Source organism: Leptodactylus fuscus, chromosome 1, assembly GCF_031893055.1.
Source record: "Leptodactylus fuscus isolate aLepFus1 chromosome 1, aLepFus1.hap2, whole genome shotgun sequence".
NCBI classification, from domain to species: domain Eukaryota; kingdom Metazoa; phylum Chordata; class Amphibia; order Anura; family Leptodactylidae; genus Leptodactylus; species Leptodactylus fuscus.
In genome coordinates this window covers 135,080,158-135,096,074 of record NC_134265.1, presented here as the reverse complement: position 1 = coordinate 135,096,074, position 15,917 = coordinate 135,080,158, and positions in this window count along the sequence as shown.

Genomic DNA, 15,917 nt, shown 5'->3' with positions numbered 1-15,917 from the left:
GGTGCTGAAACATTTATTTTGATATGTCCTGGGTGGGTTGTATAAGATGTACATTCCTGTGTACTGCAGTTAAAATGATTGGAAATGACTTCATGCAATTTTTCTGTGATTTCTGGTCCATTTTTCAATTCAACAGCTGAAGTGGATCAGTTAAAAAAAAAATAGATACATTAGTTAGTGTCCATTAATGTCTGTTATGTCCAGGGTTTTTTTTTTTTTTGGGGGGGAGGGGGATAATGGACACTATCAGAACAGATATCCAATGGTAGTGTGCACCCTCGCTTAGTATAGTTGGGTAGGAGGAATAGTGCAGTCTTTTAGTTACACTAGTATATTGAGAATTTGTAGGTTATTATTATGTTATGTTTTAAACTGCATATCAGCAGCATTTTTCTCTGCAGAATTTACGTCCTGGGTGTCCTTACCCTAGTACTTAAATTAAAAAAAAAAATTAAGAATTTCTACGAGCAGTTAAAAAATCAAATTCTTCACGATACTGACAAAGTTCACAAAGCACAGTAGTACTAAGGACTGTGCAAAAATACACTAGGGCACTGGAAAAGATGCAATAAAACTAGTGCAAAAGAAAACTAGAACAACCAATCATAACGCTGTTTGTCTGTTTGCACTGACAAAAGGTCTGGCTCTGTCTCACCCCCTCTTCTTTTGTACACAGCTGTTACCCTTCCATTGAAATTCATTAATGAACAAAAGGGGTGGGGGTGGGGGCATGGGACTTAAAAAAAAATAAAAAAAAATACTGCTTTTAGTATGATATGGTAATTTTTCTTTTTACATAAATTTCTCTTAGTCGGCAAAGGTGAGAGGAATCAGGCAACACATACTGAATAGATGCTTGATGAGTAGTCTGCTATTTTACCAGGTAGTTTCATGATCTCGTAATATCTGTATCTCTAGCATCTCACTTTCACATGTAGATGCCATCTGTGTAATTTCTGCATGACAAGTGTTCCACTGTGCCATATGGCATAGGAGAAAAGGATGATAAGTGTGCTGTTTGCTATGACTTGCCAAGTTATTATTTTTATCATTATTATTGTTTATTTATATAGCACCATGTTCTGTTCTGTACCACGTGACAAAAGTTCTGTCAGGGTTTATTCACACGTAGCATATATACAGTACATGTGGATTTCTGGTCTAGATTAGCAGAAAATATGCAGTATTTTACAGTAGATAGAAAGTAAATGAGATATTTAACAACATCTCATCCACATGTTGCAGACCAGGGGCATAACTGGCAAGCACTTGGGCCCTCCCCACTTATACATAGCATAGTGCCCCTTTTCCTGGCCTCCAAATGGTACAATGCCCAATTTACACACACAATATTATGTCCCACAGTGACACCTTCAGACAGTAAAATGTCCTATATCGGCCCCACCACACATTATAATGTCCGATAGCAGCCCCTTCACACTGTATAATTTCCTTTTTTAAACCATTCACACAGTATAATGTCCCTTAGTGGCCCCTGCATACAGTATAATGTTCCATAGCGGCCCCTTCAAAGTGATCCCTACAGTGTTCGTTGCAAATACTGCAAAAACACAGGATTTTCCAAACCCCAAATTTTTAAAGTTCAAAACCCACAAATTATTATCATACCCAGGGGGCCCCCCAGAGTATAATAACCGGAGACCCAGGAGAGGTGACAAACATAAAAACTAGTCTTCCTCATCTCCACTGGGCTCAGACACTGGGCTCAGACTCCCTGCTGTGTTTGTCCCTCTTAAATGCCGTCATAGACACAGATTATGCCGGAGTCATTTAAAATCAATGAAGAGGCCCGAAGACAGCAGAGAGTCGCTCCAGAGCCCAGGAGAGGTGCCACGTCCCGTGGGCCTCGGATTATTATACTCAGGGGTCTAAAGAGACTCCACAGTATAGTAATAGCAGTTTAAGGGAGCCTTCACATGGAGTTACGCTCCACTCATTCTGAACGTAAAAACTCGTTCAGAATGAGCACGTAAAAACCAGATCCCATTGATTTCTATGGGTGCCGGCATACGCGCATATAACATTGAAAGCAATAGGGAAAAAAAGCCTCCCATTGATTTCAATGGGGAGCGCGCATATGCTGGCACCCAGGGCCGGCTCCAGGTTTTTATGGGCCCTTGGGCGACAGAGCCTCAGTGGGCCCTCTTGTAAAGGAGGTGGGGGGAGTCGAGACACTGTGCGTCGCAGATGAAGCGAGTGACGTCATGCAGGAGGGTGGCGTCACCAATGCCATACCTCCCAATCTTTTAAAGAGTAGAAAGAGGGGCAAAATGTGCGGCGCGCTCTGCGCGCCGCGGCAAATTTAGCTCCACCCACTTTTATGTTGATTCCACCCATTCTCATTCATTTATTATGTGCTCCCACACAGTATAATCCTCCTACAGTCACCCATAAATTATATGCCCCCCTCCATCTCTCCCCCAGTTTCATATACACCCTTCCTCTGCCCCCAGTTTCATGTCCCCCCTCCATCTCTGTCCCCAGTTTCATCACGTTCTCCCCCTTCATCTGCCCACAGTTTCATGTCCCCCATCTCTGCCCCAGTGTCATGCCGTTCCCCCCCTCCCCTTCATTTGTCCCTTCAGTTTCATTGGGCCCCCTCCATCTCTGTCCCCAGTTTCATGCTGTTCTCTCCCCACCCCCTTCCCCAGTGTCATGCCGTTCCCCCCCCCAGTTTCATTGGGCCCCCTCCATCTCTGTCCCCAGTTCCATGCTGTTCTCCCCCCCTCCATCTGCCCCAGTGTCATGCTGTTCCCCCCCCCCCCTCCATCTGCCCCAGTGTCATGCTGTTCCCCCCTCCCCTTCATTTGCCCCCCAGTTTCTTTGGGCCCCCTCCATCTCTGTCCCCAGTTTCATGCCGTTCTCTCCCCACCCCCTTCATCTTCTCCAGTGTCATGCCGTTCCCCCCCTCCCCTTCATTTGCCCCCCAGTTTCATGGGCCCCCTTCATTATGTTTCACCTTAATATGTAACACAAAACAAACACATCACTCACCTTCCCTCGTTCCCCCGACGCTCCTCTCTCTCTCCCTCCAATCACATACGCGATGCAGGAGCTGTGACCTCAGCTCCTGCTTAGCTCCGGACCGGCTTGCGTGTGTAGGCGTGATGCGATGACGTCATCGCGCCTACACACGCAAGCCGGGGCCGGAGCTTTAAAGCAGGAGCTGATCTCACAGCTCCTGCATCGCGTATGTATTTCAGCTCATCGGCGGACGGACGCCGATGAGCTGAAATTGTGACAGGCAAGTGCCGGGGGGCCCCCAGAGGCTCTGTGGGCCCCGGCACTTGCCCGACTATGCCGTGCGCTGACGCCAGCCCTGCTGGCACCCATAGAAATTAATGGGATCTGGGTTTTACGCCGCTCATTCTGAACAAGTTTTTACGTTTAGAATGAGCGGAGCATAACTCCATGTGAAGGCTCCCTTAGTTCAGACTTATATGGCCAAACAAAACCACAAGACGATTCATCTTATGAGGTTTGCTCAACAAATCCTCTTGCTGCGGGCCTTCAGCTTTACTTACTGATCTCTGCTCCTGCCCATGGGTAAACCCACTTCCCATTCATCCCTCCAGGGGACCTTTCACATCCCATAACTCATCCTGATGCTGTTCATTGTCAGTCACGTGATATGGAATGCACAGGCCCTCTAGAGCAGGGGTCCTCAAACTTTTTAAACAGTGGGCCGGAGGCAGAGCAGGTCGCACAGACATCGGGAGCGGTGCCCTCCAATAGGTAAAGTGAAGTGCGCTCCATGGCCTGGCCTGAGCTCTCCAGGAGTTTCATTATAAATGCACGCCTGCCGGCGTTGTCGGCGGGGCCAGACAGAAGTGCTTGGCGGGCCGCATGTGGCCCTCGGGCCGCAGTTTGAGGACCCCTGTTCTAGAGGGTGGAATCAGTTGTGGGCAGGAGCAGGAATGAATGAGTAAATAGGGCCTGTCACCTGGTGTAGTAACTCCAACAGGTAATGGCCTATTTATTGTTAATTATTATTATATTATTATAACATATATATATATATATATATATATATATATATATATATATACCTCCCAACCGTCCCGATTTCCGCGGGACAGTCACGATTTGGGTGACATGTCCCGCGGTCCCGGTTGGAGGGAGGTATGTCCCGAATTCAACTCAGATCTGCGTCCAGAGGACGCAGATCTGAGTTGAACACATATGCGGCTGAAGCAAGGAGCTGACACAGGTCAGCTCCTCGCTTCGCCGATGCGCGCCTCTCTCTGACACATGCGGCTGAAGGAAGGAGCTGACACAGGTCTACAAGCCAGGAGCCGGCGGCAGCGGCGAAGCGAGGAGCTGACACAGGTCAGCTCCTCGCTTCAGCCGCATGTGTCAGCGAGAGAGGCGAGCAGAGAGCGGCGAGGGAGCGGAGGAGAAGGTAAGTTTAATGTGGAGGTGGAACGTGAATCTGGGGGCAGATGAAGGAGAGGACGGCATGACACTGGGGGCAGATGAAGGAGGGGACGGCATGACACTGGGGGCAGAGATGTGGGGACATGAATCTGGGGGCACAGATGTGGAGACATGAATCTGGGGGCAGAGATGGGGGACATGAATCTGGGGGCAGAGATGGGGGACATGAATCTGGGGGCAGAGATGGAGGGGACATGAATCTGGGGGCAGAGATGGGGGGACATGAATCTGGGGGCAGAGATGGGGGACATGAATCTGGGGGCAGAGATGGGGGACATGAATCTGGGGGCAGAGATGGGGGAACATGAATCTGGGGGCAGAGATGGAGGGACATGAATCTGGGAGCAGAGATGGAAGGACATGAATCTGGGGGCAGAGATGGAGGGGACATGAAACTGGGGGCAGAGATGTGGGGACATGAATCTGGGGGCAGAGATGGAAGGGGGACATGAAACTGGGGGCAGATGAAGGGTGTATATGAAACTGGGGGAGAGATAGAGGGGGACATATAATTTACGGGTGACTGTAGGAGGATTATACTGTGTGCGGGCACATGAAAAATTAACGAGTGGGCGGAGTCAACACAAAGTGGGCGGGGCTAAATTTGCCGCGGCGCGCTACGCGTGCCGCACATTTTGTCCCTCTTTCGGTTCTTCAAAAGTTGGGAGGTATGTATATATATATATATATATATATATATATATATATATAGTTTGTTTGTTTTTTTAAAAAAAATAAAACAACATTGGCCCACCCTAAGGTTATGGGCACCATAGTAGCTGCTATGGCTGCTATTGCAGTAGTTCCGCCGCTACTGCAGACAAAATAAAATCATTCTGGAAAACTATATATGTTGTGCATTTTCATATAAGATATCACCCTTTGAAAGGAGAAATCAATTTTGAGCAAGTTTACATCCAATGATCTGTAAGGTCTACCTTCACTGAGCTGTAAGGCCTTATGCATGGCTAGCACACTGACCCAGGGCCGGCGTCAGCGCACGGCATAGTCGGGCAAGTGCCGGGGCCCACAGAGCCTCTGGGGGCCCCCCGGCACTTGCCTGTCACAATTTCAGCTCATCGGCGTCCGTCCGCCGATGAGCTGGAATACATACGCGATGCAGGAGCTGTGAGATCAGCTCCTGCTTTAAAGCTCCGGCCCAGCTTGCGTGTGTAGGCGTGATGACGTCATCGCATCACGCTTACACACGCAAGCCGGGCCGTAGCTAAGCAGGAGCTGATCTCACAGCTCCTGCATCGCGTATGTGACTGGAGTGAGAGAGAGGAGCGTCGGGGGAACGATGGAAGGTGAGTGATAGAAGGTGAGTGTAAGTGTTTGTTTTGTATTACATATTAAGGTGAAACATAATGAAGGGGGCCCATGAAACGGGGGCAAATGAAGGGGAGGGGGGGAATGGCATGACACTGGGGAAGATGAAGGGGGTGGGGAGAGAACGGCATGAAACTGGGGACAAAGATGGAGGGGGCCCAAAGAAACTGGGGGGCAAATGAAGGGGAGGGGGGAACAGCATGACACTGGGGCAGATGGAGGGGGAGAACAGCATGACACTGGGGCAGATGGAGGGGGTGGGGAGAGAACGGCATGGAACTGGGGACAGAGATGGAGGGGGCCCAATGAAACTGAAGGGGCAAATGAAGGGAAGGGGGGGAACGGCATGACACTGGGGCAGAGACGGGGGACATGAAACTGTGGGCAGATGAAGGGGGAGAACGTAATGAAACTGGGGACAGAGATGGAGGGGGGACATGAAACTGGGGGCAGAGGAAGGGTGTATATGAAACTGGGGGAGAGATGGAGGGGGGGCATATAATTTACCGGTGACTGTAGGAGGATTATACTGTGTGGGAGCACATAATAAATGAATGAGAATGGGTGGAATCAACATAAAAGTGGGTGGAGCTAAATTTGCAGCGGCGCGCAGAGCATTTTGCCCCTCTTTCTACTCTTTACAAGATTGGGAGGTATGGCGTTGGTGACGCCACACTCCTGCATGACGTCACTCGCTTCATCTGCAACGCACAGTGTCTCGACTCCCCCACCTCCTTTACAAGGGGGCCCACTGAGGCTCTGTCGCCCAAGGGCCCATAAAAACCTGGAGCCGGCCCTGCACTGACCCATTCATTTCTATGTGAAAACAAAAAAGGCAAGACAGCACCGAGCTGTACTTGGTGAAGTATTGTTTAAATGAGGGTATACTGACAATAGTTTAGTATGCTCTCACCTGGTGGAGTTGTGAAAAATTCACAACTACCGTATGTGCCTGGAAACCAATTACAGGGGGTTGCTCCCTATTTGTGATTGAGCAGCTGGATCCTATTCACCAATGGTGTAAACGATATAAACATGGACCGGGATAAAGGACCGCGCTTCACCAGATTTGTAAGACAACCACTTTATTAAAGTTCAGTACAACACATTTCGGGCACAAGTTGCCCTTCTTCAAGTGCAAAGGAACTGCCGTAGTGGGGAGTCAAGTGTGCCTGCTTGCTGTGGATGGCCAGATGTGTGTGATTACTGTCCATACTGCGACCCCTGTTCACTGACCTCAGTGAATGGGGCCATAGAAGCGCAGGTGGCAAATAAAAGTCATTCCTGTGCTGTCTAATCATGGCCCAGGAACATACAAACAATCTTGTGCATATTGCCTTAGTGTACCTAGAAGGACTGATGCTGTTTTGAAGACAAAGGGTCTTCACACCAAGTACAGATGGAATTTAGATTTTTCTTCTGTGCATTCACTTATTTTTGCTAGTTGAAAGCATTCTTACTTTGCAGCATTTGGTGTCAATGTTAAAATTCGCAGAATGTTAATTCTTTGGGCAGAGTTTCACTGTGGATTTCAACGGATTCAACAAGAGGTCTAATACTAGCAACAAAATCTACATGTGAATTTGTCAAATACTTTGGTGCAGAAAATCTAAAGCAACCACTTTTAGGCCAGGGCACCAGATTGCGAAAACGCTGCATTTTACATTACCTGGGATTCTGGCTAATCACACCCACACATGGGGGGCTTAGCCTAGCGTGTACATGTAGCCTAAAGTTTTGTACAGTGTCCTGTAACCTAGAACCAGGAGTGAGTTTAAAACACAGAACAGGTGCGGATCTTTCTATTATACTTTAACCCCTTCCTGCAACAGGCATTTTTCAATTTTCATTTTTGACTCCCTTCCTTTCAAACCTCATAACTTTTTTATTTTTTCCTTTTATAGAGCCAAATGAAGGCTTAATGTTTACGGGAAAAATTGTACTTTGTTATGGTACTATTTATTATTCTGTATGATGTACTGGGAAGATGGAAAAAAATTCAGAATAGGATGGAATTGGAGAAAAACTGCATTTGTGCGACTTTCTATCAGGCTTTGTTTTTACGGCGTTCACCATGCATCCAAAATTACATCTGCTGTATTCTATGGGGTGGTACTATTCCAAGGATATCAAATTTATATAGTTTTATTTACATTTAACCCCTAAAAATAAATCCAAACTTTGTCCAGGATAGAACATTCCAGAGAAGTGGTGCAACTCATTAGAAGTCTTGTGTACGAGCATAGGAGGTTCTGATAGAGGATGATAGTCTTAGGGCCCCTTCACACGGAGTATGCGCTGGCTGATTCGGAACGTGTAAATGTTCCGAATCAGTGGCGTTTAAAACAGATCCCATTGCTTTCTATGGGAGCCAGCATATGTGCACTCCCCATAGAAATGAATGGGCTGCTTTTTTCCATTGATTTCTATGGGGAGCGCCAGCCCATTTTCCACCGGGATAAAACTAACAAACTGCTGAGGGCCATCCGGTCGTGGGACCAGGATGGCGAGGGAGAAGCCTCTGCGTCCACCTCTGAAACGCAGAGGGCCTTTCAAGTAGACGCCTCCAAGGCCAACCTGATGGAACAGGAGTGGAGACACCCAGAGAAGGTTTACGGGACAACAAGGGCCTTCAAATCAATGTACCCAATCGATTCCTCTCATCTGAACTGTTGGGGACCACCAACTAAAGTGGATCTGGCCGTTTCAAAATTATCCCGGCGCACCGTGGTGCCCATTGATGACGACTCTAACCTCCAGGACCTTTTGGATAGGAGAGTGGATTCGACCTTGAAGAAGGCTTACTCATCTGCCTCAGCCCAAGCAGCAGTGGCCTTTGCTTCTACAGAGGTTGCGGATAATCTGCGGGCCCGGCTAGACCGTCTGGAACGAGATATTGACTCGGGTGTCAATAGGGATGATATCCTAGCCTCCATGGGCGAAATCCATCTAGCCACAGATTATTTGAGGGAATCCTCAAGACAGCAACTAAAGTTGTCATCCAAAACCATGGCCCTGAATACCGCAGCCAGGAGGGCCTTGTGGCTCAAACCCTGCCGGGCTGACGTTGCCTCTAAATTTTCACTTTGTTCCCTCCCCTTTGAGCCGGGGAAGGTTTTTGGCCAGGGGCTGGACGACTGTTACGGTTCTGTGTATATATATATATATTTTTTTTTTAAACAACAGAACCTCTTAGCTGTAGAACACTACAGCGAGGTCAACAGGCCCAATGGTGGGCGGCTGTATGCCTGAACTCAATGTGAACTACTGCAAAGACACTGCAGCGTGGACTAAATGTGAACTACTGCAAGACACTGGAGCCTGAACCCAATGTGAACAGTGTGTACTGTGCGACATTAAATGTGAAACAAACACCAATGCAAAGGCTTATTAAATAAGAAATCCACCAAAACTAGAAAGAACAATGTCTATAAAAGACAGGATTACTTAAAATATAAATAATTTTATTTGAAAATCAATGAACAACAGCATCAGCTGTATATAGTAATGAACATGCAATATATAGGGGGAATCAAAAACCCAGCAAATAGTAAACCAGGTGGTGGGAGGCACAATAAAATAGTGAGGCAGTTTATGACATGTTACCATGCAAGGTAAAGTGCAACAATAAATAGATACACAAAGTGCTAAACATGTGACTCAGAAGTACAACAATCATATACTGTATGTTAGTGAACAATAATTAAGAAACACATGTGTAAAAACACTAAGGTGCAGCTAAGTATAAGAACCACAGCATGGAGAACCAAGTGAAAAATTATTATATCAATACCAAATGCCTACCCGTGCCACCTGGGGACCCGACGCGCGTTTCGCCTCGCTCAGGCTTCGTCAGGGGATGTTCACATTAAATGTGAACAAGGTGCGACTAAAATCCTGCCAGTTTAGTTCACTGGCCAGGTGCACCAGTACAAGTGAAACACACACGGCTGCCAAGGGTTAACACTTGAGGAAATTTTAGTAGAAGTGTGAGCACCCGGCGGGTGTCGGCTCACACTATTTAAAGGGAAGTCCCCGCCCAATAGGGGCGGTGGTGATGACCTCACCGCTCATGCTCAATAGGGGAGAAATGGCACTTAGCTTGTGAGCAGCTCCAATAGGTCTGAGCATGCTCAGTAAGGTGACAGCTGAATGGTCAGACTGACCCCCAGGTGGCTCTCTGCGCTATGATAGCAACCTGCAGGATCAATCCTAACAACGACCTAATGGAAGGGCTGGCCGAGGGCACAGGCAGATCCTTGCCTCAAGCCGCCAGAGGCAGAAGACCTTCCCCTTCTCGGGGTCGAAGCTCAGGGCAGTACAGATCTCAACATACCCAGAGGCGTCCCAGATATCGCCCTAGAGGAGCAGGTCGTGGGGCCTCCAGGGAAGACCCCCAAAAAAAGAGCTTTTGATGGGACACCGCTCTCAGTGGCCTGTCCTCCCGTGGGAGGATGACTTTCCCAGTGCTCCGTGGCGTGGCATTGTCAAATAACAGATCCGTGGGTCCTCCAGGTTATCCAATGCGGATACGCAATAGAATTTACCCAACTCCCTGTCGACCACTTCATCATCACTCGGTCATTAACAGCAGAACAGCAGTCCTGCCTAGAAAGACCTGTGGCAGAGTACCACAGAGTATCTCGAAGGGGGCCCTAGAAAGGGTTCCTCCTTCACAAATAGGTCTAGGAGTCTATTCACCCGTATTTCTGGTTCCGAAGTCCACAGGAGGTTGATCATGATCATAGATCTGAGGTTTCTCAATTGTCATATCAAAAGGAAACCATTCAGAATGGAGTCCATAGACTCAGTAACCACCTTTCTATTGCGCAACGAGCTCAGTCTACTTCAATTCTCCATCATCACATCCAGATAGCCATCGCCTTCCTCCAGGAGCTGGGCTGGCTAATCAATTGGGAGAAGTCGGAAATAGTACCATCTACCCGGAAGAAATTCCTAGGGTTCATTCTGGATTCCAAGAATATGCAGATTTTTCTTACCAACCCAAGGAAAGCGAGAATAGAAGCCTCTGCCCGATTCCTTCTTCGGACCCGGCGGATCACAATCCGTACCGCCATGCGAGTCCTCGGCTTAATGTCATCTTCAGCCAGGGCGATCTCTTGGGATTTATGGCATTTATGGTGTTGAGCGCCTGGAACAGGTCTCCACGGGGACTGCACAAGAAAATCTGCCTTTCTCCTAATACCCGTCCTTCCCTCAGAAAGATGGAAGGTCCTCGGTTCAACCTCGTTGAATGGTGATGGGGAGCCCACCTAGACGACAAGACCGTTCAGGGACAATGGAAGAATCCGGAGGAGGGAACTTCCAACCTAAAAGAGCTGAAAGCAGTCTATCTAGCACTTATGCACTTCGCCCCCTTTCTGAAAGGGAAGGCAGTCAAGGTACATCAGACAACATGACGACAGTAATATATCTGAACAAGCAAGGTAGCACCAGAGCTCCAGCCCTTCTGAGAGAGGCAAACTTAATTTTTTCGTGGGCAGAGAAGAACCTGTGCCACCTATCCGCTGTTCACATTAGAGGCTCCCTGAACATAGTAGCGGATCAGTTGAGTCAGGGTATCCCTGTATCAGGAGAATGGTCTCTCAATCAAGACGTATTCCAACAAATCGTCCAGAGATGGGGTCTCCCGGATGTCGACCTTGTGGCAACCCAACTCAACGCCAAGGTGGAGACCTTCTGCTCTCTTTACCAGGAGGACAACCCCTTGGCAGTGGATGCCCTGTCCATCCCATGGAGGTTCAGGCTGATATATATCTTCCCTCCAATTTCCATCATACCCAAGGTACTGATGAAAATACGACAGGACCAAGTCTCGGGAATCACCATTATCCCGTTCTGGCCAAAAAGGACTTGGTTTGCCCAGCTCATGTGGATGAGTCAAGGCAGTTATTGGAGCCTTCCTCCCCTCGCAGATCTGGTAACACAAGGAGAGCTAAGGTACCACGATCTGAGGAGATTCAACCTGGCAGCCTGGAGGTTGACTTTTTCAAAATATCATAAATGATACTGGAAACAATGCCAGCTGAAATTCATAATCTATAACACTGCCTTTGACCCGACAATCTTCCAAAATCATGGCCTCCGCTTTATGGCACATTTAAGTTGATAATGCTTTGATGGGTCGCCCTGAATGGCGGCCATCTTCAATTCATTCCCTACCTCATTTAATCTGCTTGGCTCAAAACTTTACTTGTTAGTAGGAAGGTGCATCGTCACCATATACAGCATCATCCTTTCATGGATTTCTTTAGGCTTCTTTTCTTACTTTGTAAGGAATTTAATCCCAGAACGACACTCCAAATCCTTCATCATCAGGTTTAATAATATGTCTTTATACTCTGATCCATTCATTCCCTTAATTACTTTGCTTGCCCTCCTCTTCATTTGCTCTAGTTCACCTATGTCTTTCCTATATACTGGTACCTAAATTGTGCACAGTATTCTATATGTTGCCTAAGCAATAGAAAGATTACAGAGGAGCACCAATGGAAATGGGATTTCTTTATCCTGGAAATGATTTGCCCAGTTTATGGTGGAAAAACCATCCAACAGGATTTGCATTATGATCCTTTTTTTTACCCTGTCGATCAAGAGGTTTTGGTTTCAGATGTGACAATGTTTAAAGTCCTGTCACAATTCTAGTAAAAAATGTCCTACACAACTAGAATCTCCCAGACTAGGCAGAGAACAAAAACCACTGTTAACATTAGTTACTGCTTACAAAAAAAAATGCTGTATTGCAAAATGAGATTAAAGGGGTATTCCCAACTCGCCTGTTCACCAACTTGCAGGCTGTATGCTCTGTTCACTTCCTGGTTTTCTCAATGAATTGGTGGGCAGGAATTTCACTTGGCTGTCTCCCAGACAAAGCCAACTCTGCTATCTCTCTTCATTATATGTTTGCAGTATATGTTTGCAGTCAGTAATGAGGGATGGATGTAAATAAATTAGCACAGTATCACTGGAAGATGCACAATATGAAGCTGATGTAGAAGAGCTGGATTTGATAGGTGATGAGAATCCCAAATTTACATGCTACAGGACCAAGGGTCAGCTTGCAATAAACTCAGTTTTAGGTCTGTGTTACAGAGGTAACAGACTCCCTGTCTCAGTCCTCAGCAAAGTTCAATTAGCAGATTGATAACTGGAAGAGGGGAATAAACAGCTCAGAAATACAAGCTGCTCCGAGCACTCAGCCCCCCTCCATTCCTGAGAGCAGTGAGCTACGTCACTTGTCCTGGACAGAGAGATAAGATCATCCCCAGGTCTGTGGTTATGGAGACGCAGTGTAAACAATGCAGTGAATAAGCAGTATAGATAGGATCCTTGAGATGGGACAACCACTTTAATGCCAATGAAAGGGTGAACTATTCAGTATATGTGAAATCTACATTTATACAGAGACCACAGCATAGTACAGAAATTTTCCCTCCCCCACTCTTATTTTTTTTTTTTTTATCTAAAATTGATTAAATCTAACTAAACTGTGCTCCACTAATCCTCCTACTATGATTCTGTCGTTCTATTGCAATGTTTGTGTTGATTTCCCAGTAGCAAACTGCAGCCATTGCTTTCAATAATGCAGTGATGATAACACAACTTTCCTAAACTTGCAACATCACAAAAATTCTCCTTGCTTCCTACAGCTTCTTATTGTGTATGTGACGTCACAACTGCAACATCTCCACCTACCACTCATGATTGGCTTAGAAGCAGGTGATGCTTGAAGCTAGCCTGTGTCACAGAGCGCATATTATCTTCCTTGTCCTCTGTATTTAAAATGTGGCCAATTTACCCGAGATGAATCGCAAAGGTTTTAATTAATTTAAAAGCCAAAACTTTTGGAAAATTTGGGTGAAAATCGGTTCATTACCAATCAATTTGCACATCTCTAATTGGGGCCTCTCTTCTGTTTGCCAGCATTTGGATTTTGATTACCTAATCTACCTGCACATGAATATGGCGCCTGTACCACAGTGCATGGAATGTACAAGTGCACAGGAAATACAAAGAATAAGTGTGATGAGTCCCTGAGTAGATGTAGCAAACATTGCACTACATGGATAGGAACAATCGTTAATACAATGGTTTCTCTATATGTAGTTTGCATTTGTTGGAAGAGTACTCCTTGTATATTTTGGGACATATGCTGTTGATAAAGGATCATTTTCTTGCTTGTCTGTCAGCTGATCGATGGGCGTATTTACGTGGATGAATGGTTAGGAACAAACCTTTATTCAGTCAATCATCGGCCTGTGTAAAATGACCTAGACAAATATAAGACATGTGGTTGTAAGGTGGGGAAAGAGTTGGGAGACATAGTAAAGGATGAGCTTTGGTCAGGTTGTAGAATTGACAGAAGTCTCACTGCATATTCTTGAACCAGTGGCCACAAAAAAAACAAAAAACAAAACCATCATCGTAATTGTCCAAAATAAATGTATAAATGGAGAACTTCCAAATTACGAAAGGTTTAGTTCACTTAAAGAGGACCTTTCACCATATCCGGGCACAGGCAGTTCTATATACTGCTGGAAAGCTGACAGTGCGCTGAATTCAGCGCACTGTCGGCTTTCCCGATCTGTGCCCGGTGTGAAGAGCTTACGGTGCCGGTACCGTAGCTCTTCTATGGTCAGAAGGGCGTTTCTGACCATTAGCCAGGAACATCCTTCTGCCTCGCGGCGCCTTTCGCGCTGTGCTGTGGAGCGGGAAGGAACGCCCCCTCCCTCTGCTCACACAGCTCGTCCATAGACGAGCATTATCAGGAGAGGGAGGGGGCGTTCCTCCCGGCTCCACAGCACAGCGGGATAGGCGCCGCGAGGCAGAAGGACGTTCCTGGCTAATGGTCAGAAACGCCCTTCTGACTGTAAAGCGCTACGGTACCGGGACCGATAGCGCTTTACACCGGGCACAGATCGGGAAAGCCGACAGTGCGCTGAATTCAGCGCACTGTCAGCTTTCTGGCAGTATACAGTCCTATGAAAAAGTTTGGGCACCCCTATTAATCTTAATCATTTTTAGTTCTAAATATTTTGGTATTTGCAACAGCCATTTCAGTTTGATATATCTAAAAATGATTAAGATTAATAGGGGTGCCCAAACTTTTTCATAGGACTGTATAACACTGCCTGTGCCCAGATATGGTGAAAGGTCCTCTTTAAGCCAGTCAGCTGCCAATATCCATATGACAGGCATGACATACTTATCAGGTCCCTTCTGTCACAGATCTGAATGTCTATAAAAGAGGATAACCTTTGATTGGATGCAGCAGCTTGTATCCTTCTAGACCAGGGATAGGGAACCTTAAGCTCTCCAGCTGCTGTGAAACTACAACTCCCAGCATGCTCCATTCACTTTCATGGGAGTTCCAAGAACAGCAGAGCAAGTATGCATGCTGGGAGTTGTAGTTTTGCAACAGCTGGAGAGCCGTACGTTCCCTACCCCTGTTCTAGACCCATCCTAGGGTAGTGCAAATCTTAGGTGTAGGCTCTGTTAAACCACAAGGCTTCAGTAACCACTAAAGCACAAAGAGAGGTTACCAGTAGGAAAAAAGCCAATAGGATTTGTTAGTTGCCCTGAAAGGGTCTGTCCAGGGTTAGAATGTCTCCATAAAGTTTAACTGCAATACCACACACAATCTGTAAATAGGTGAGACACTGTTTTTGGAATAAAATGATGCATATTTTTCTAATCCTGGACAACATTCTTAAAATCCTTAAAACAGAGTAATGTAATCTGTGTCTCAGGGACGTTGGGGTCTCCAAGGTGTAGTTTGTGAAGCAATTTCATGGCTGCTTCTTGGATTATTAGAGAAAATTCTACAGCTTTCATAAAATCTTTTCAGTGCACCACCATCTGCCTTCAAAATATTCTTCATTTTAATTTTTTTTGTTATGCACACATAAAACAGGTCTGATGTTTTATCTTTTATTGGATAATACATAATACATAAATCTTATAAATAAAGCTGCAGTTAAAGTGGACCCTGTCACCAATGACATAACTCATGAAACTGCAGTGTTACCGCCCACTTGGCTGTATAAAAACTAGCAGGATTTATAACTATGGAACAGATTTAGATAAACAAATCACCAAAATACTCAGGG